This window comes from Tupaia chinensis, unplaced genomic scaffold (assembly GCF_000334495.1).
Source record: "Tupaia chinensis unplaced genomic scaffold, TupChi_1.0 Scaffold000438_1, whole genome shotgun sequence".
Taxonomy (NCBI): Eukaryota; Metazoa; Chordata; class Mammalia; order Scandentia; family Tupaiidae; genus Tupaia; species Tupaia belangeri.
In genome coordinates, this window is record NW_006159943.1 from 1,238,243 (window position 1) to 1,243,315 (window position 5,073).

A 5,073-nucleotide genomic window follows, 5' to 3' on the forward strand; every position below is an offset into this window, starting at 1 on the left:
GGGTCCGGGATGTGAACCACGGTCGACTACGTGGGAGTCCAACGACATAGCCATTATGCGAACTGCTGGTCCCTGGCCACATTGTTTTTCAGCGTCTCATCGTACCCAGATCACCCTTCCCACCTCAGCTCCATCACCTCCTCCACCCTCCCGGCCGCCCAGCCCAGTTCCCCAGGTAGAACTCCCTCTCCTGACACCTCTCCTTCGCAGTGCTTGTCACAGTTCCAGTTTCACGCTGATTCATATTATCAGCTGACTAACGTTTATGTGGACTATCTGCACCAGACCCGCCCTGAGGTCAGAGACAGGGCCTGCTTTAGCCCCAGAACAGTGCCTACCTAGCACACAGTAGGTGCACAGTAACTATCTGCTGATCAATCTATAAAACAGATCAAAGCCCACTGCCCTGGTAGAAGTTGAGGGTGAGGTCAAAGGCCGCCTGCTCAACAGGCAAACCTTAGCAACAGCCCCAAAAGGCTCCTGGGGAGGACCCTGAAAGCCACCGAAGCAGTCAAACTCCCTCATTTCAGAGGTGAGTAAAGTGATCTTGTCCAGTAACAAAGCAAGTGATGGTCAGCTCCCAGCTCCCCTGTGCCCCACGTCCTGCAGAGTGAGGGGTAGGTGGGGGACAAGGTCTGAGAGCAAGGAATGGAATGAGACTGTGGTGGAGCCAGACTCTCCCAGATCAGGCCCTGGGAGACCAGGCCAAGCCGGCTGGGGGTGGGGTGGGGAATGGGGACTACAACTCCCAGCAACACTTGCAGCAGCCCCAGCCGCTTGGCTTTCCGCCGGACAGAGGCCAGGTGGCCATGTTGACTGGGGCCCTAGGCGCAGACAGGAGAGACAGGCAGGCCAAGGCAGTGATTAACAGAGACAGGGACGAGGGCCTGACTGCCGAGGGAGAGAGGGAGGCTGGGTGGATGGCAATGAGCTGCGACACACCCAGGCGGGGGGGCCTGGGCATGAATCTGAGGGACATCTTGCCCCAAATTTTTGGAATCTTCAGGCTCCTGGGCACCTCCCCCCTTGCCCCGTGGCCTCTGGGGGCAGAGGTCCAGCCCCTCCCCCAGGGAAGCCCAGCACAAACGGGCCCTCCCCACAACCAGGAGACACTGGGGTGTGAGTGAGTGCAGTGAGTGCAGGGGGTGGAAAGGCACGCAGTTCCCCCCACAAACACGATCCCCGTCACCATGACAACCCAGCCCCGCCCCCGGGGCCACTCAGCAACCAGGAATGTGGCCGCCCCTCCCCCCAGGCCTTTTTTCGGATTGGGAGGAGGGGACACTCACACACACCCCACCCCCAAGCCCGGAGTCTGGCACCTGGGTCCCCGGCTGTGCTGGAAACCAGTCAGGGCCGGAGGGCCGGGCCCTTCTCAGGAAGCCAGACCTGGGCCGGGCGGAGGGGCCAGCCTGCACCAGGACACCTGGGTCCAGTTACCAGCTACTCCCCACCCTCCTCTCAGAGGGGGCAAGGAAAAACAAAAGGAGTCCCTCGAGGCTTAGCGATCCCAGGGGACAGGGACAGGGCATTAACAGCAAAAGCCTCTCCCGAGGCCCAGAACAGGGATGGGGACGGCACCGGGGTCTGAGGCTGGGAGTGCGGCGGGGAACTTTGATCTCTTTGATCTTGGCATTCTCAGTGCCCACACCCAAGTCGGGCATTAACGCGCGCTCCTTGCAAATGTGTGATGACGGAGAAACTGAGGCCCAGGACGAGGGCGTGGGGGGCGGTAAAGGTCAGAAGTGAGGAGACACGGGGTTCCCAGCAGGAGCACAGACTGAGAAGCGGTGCCACGACCATGCGTGCCACACCAGCGTCCCACAGAAAGCCAACCCAGATAGCTGAACAGTGTGGCAGGGGACCCAGGAGGCCACCAGCTGCCCAGGCCCAGGAGTGGGGGAGAAACAAAAGAACGGATGGAATTAAAAATAGAATGAGACACACCAGATACACCCGCCCTGCTGACTTCTGGCCACATAAAGGATGGGGCTGGAGGAGGCAGGGAGGAGGCCAGGGGCCTGGGCACTGCGGGCATCTTCCCCAGAGGGGCATTCCACCCCCAGCCTCGGGTGCTGGCCTCCGCTGGGGGAGGAGGGCCAGGAGAGGGGTATTCTTTTCACTGATGGAATTCCAACCCCTCATTCAAAAAGGGGGAGAAATTCCTACTGCAGTGGTACCTCCAGGCCTCAAGCTACAGAGGAAGTATCTTTTCTTGCATTTCTAAGTGAAGGGCAGCTCTTTTTCTGGGTAGAGATAGAGGTAGCGGATCTGAGGTCTCAGGGGAGCCCTGTACCCCAAGACAGAAGACTGTCTCTCAGGCAGTGCCTTTATATCCAGACTGTCACTCAGATTAAGTGAGTCAAGGCCAAGTGGGTCAGGGTGGGGCTGCATCCTGGAGACCCCACTGCACAGACCCCCAGGCCAATAGGGGAGGGGTCCCTGCTACCTCATATCCCTTCCAGGGATCCAGGCAAGTTACTTCTCAGGCCTGGACCCATCCACTCCCACCCCTTGGCATCAGCCTGACTGCACTGGACAGGCCTGAGGATAGGCCCAAGCTCCTGGACCCCAGGGCTCCTCTCCGGGTGGGAAGAGTGCAGGTGACCCCTCTCCCCAGCCTCAGACTGAGCACAGGCCCAGCCCCCTGGGCGGTGGGAAGACTAGCACACACTGGCTGCCTGCCAGGGGTCTGACCACCACACCCAGGACCCAGGGCCCAGGCCCCACCTGCCCCAGGAACCGGAAAATCTGGGGCAAGAGGCAGTTGGGGCCGGGAAAGTGTGGCAAGCCCGACAGGCAGAGAAGGTGGTGCCGTGGGGGAGGGGCAGAGGCAGGAAAGCTGGGCAGGCTTTGAGTTTTGGGGATTGTGACACAGGAAGCAGAGAAAGGAGGAAGGAACCTGGGTGGGGGGAATCCCTGAGTCTTGGAGGTTAACTGTTAAGTGCTTGGAGATGCTCCAGGAAGTTAGGCAGCAGGAAGGGGGAAGGAGAAGGCTAAGATGGAGTCACACCATCCTTCCAGGCGGGTCCAGCCTACCACGTGGCCCCATCTGGCTGAGCGCTCAGGCACTGAGCCCTTCTAGTCTCACCCAGAGTCGCCCAGCCACCCAGCAGCAGGGACTGAGGAAGGGAAGGTCCGCGGGTGACCTTCCATGTGGCCAAGGATGGTGGCTCCAGCCTGGCAGGTGAAGCTCCCTCCTACCATTCACCTATCTCAGGAGGGGCCAGGCCCCCCAGGCTCTGCCACTCTAGGGATCAGGACAGGGGTGAAGAATGGTAAAGAGTTGAGGGGAATGCCTTGGGCGTACCCCTGCCTGAGAGGGTATTCTTAAAACATTCAGGGCAAAGGGAGGGGAAGGGAGGGCTCTATCTTTCAGAGAGCCCAAGCCTGCCGTCTGATCTCTGATCTCCCTACCCCACCTCTGCCTTATCTAAAAGGCCCAGGCCTCCACAGAGCAAGAATCTTAACTGCCTCCCGGTCCTACTCTCTGTCTGGCAAGCCCGGGGGAGGGGGCGGGAGGAGGGGAGAAGAAATGAACAGCATCAATTCTAGGCCTTGCCCCCACTCCAAAGGTTGCTAGAAACCTGAGGGTCTTCCTCAGAGGGGCCCATGTGGATCCTGCTGCACGTCCCTACCCCTTCTCTCTTACCTGACCCACACGGGGCTCCCTACAACCCACAGTTTGGCCAAGGCCCCCTCCCCAGGGATTAGCCCAGCCTGTGGACTTTGGCCCATCCCTCAGAGGTGAGAGCAGGGACCTGGGTTCAGTTCTTGCCCTGCCCACCAGGGCCTTGGCATCTGGGCCAAGAAGCCAGTTAGATCAAAGGCGTAGGGTAAAGTACACGAGTGTTCACACACCACACACACGCAAGCACACGCAAGGCCGGCTGTGGTGCACCCTCACACTGCCCACCGCACAGGCCCACGGGAGGCCCTGGAACTGGGAGGGCCTGCATCTCTCTGCACTCGCTCCCTTTCCAGACCCAGGCCTCAGCTGACCATCTGGGAGTTTCAAGGAACTGGGAGCTCAAGGCACACTTCCAGGAGGGTCCACGCTGCGGGAGGGTCCACGCTGTAGAAGGGTCTCCCGGCTTTTCATAGAGCGGCTCCAAAGTTGCCAGCCACCCCGGAACAATTTCCCAAGCTCAGAGCAGTGTCTGGGCCAGCTGAACAGAAACCCACTGGGAGAAGAGCAACCCAAAGCCTAAGGCAGTCCTGCACTTGCACCCTGGCATTTCACTCCACAGGGGTCTTACACTCCCAGAGACCCAGTCCTGCCCTCGCCCTACATCAAGGACCCCCTCTGTGGGCACTTTAAACAAGCTGACAGACGCTCGCTGGGTGACACCCCCTTTCTTTTCCAGCACCTGGCAGCCTCCCTTTCTCCTTACCCAACCTGGCTCAGTCCTTAGGGGAAACCAAACACATCAGACTGGGCTTTGCGCTCCACCCTCCCACCTGGCCAGGTGCTGCAAGGTGGAGGGGAGGCTCTCATATTGGCGGGCTCAGTCAACCACATGGCCGAGACTGGGCCGTTCTGGCGGGAGATACTCGCATGGGGGGGTGTGTGCGGGGTGCAACTCGAGTTCCCTCCACCCCCACTAAGGCAGTTTGGACCGGACTTCCCAACTCCACAAGGGGCCCTGCTACTCTCAGCCTCAACTCTGAATCGGTAACATACGGAGGGACGCTTTTGCAGAGCTTTGGGCTGATGGGTCCTGGCGGGTAATTTCCGAGTCAAATAGAGACCCTGTTACGCCGTCCCCAACCGTCCTTCGACCCTCCCAACTTCAGACCCCTTAGAAATGCCACAAACCAAAGTTTTCTAGAAGTGAACTCCGCCTCCACCTATCCCTCTCTGGCCTGAGAGCCTTTTTAACCATTTACCCAGGAAGGAAAGTTTGAAGTGGGGGCGACGATCCATGGGGAAACTGGGTCTCTAAGGGGGCACCAGAAGGGGGTGGGGGGTCGGTGGGAGGAACTACACGAGTGGCCCAAACCCAGACTGCGCGCCCGAAACCTCTGGAGCATGGGGGCTGGGGGCGGAACTGAGCACGCGGAGCCGGGGCC

At 60.0% G+C, this 5,073-nt stretch overlaps 1 protein-coding gene across 1 annotated transcript in view; it reads right to left on the minus strand.

Annotated features, from left to right (window-relative positions):
• HDGF (heparin binding growth factor) overlaps positions 1 to 5,073 on the minus strand; it is a 9,948-nt gene that overhangs the window by 4,535 nt on the left and 340 nt on the right. The window lies entirely within an intron of this gene.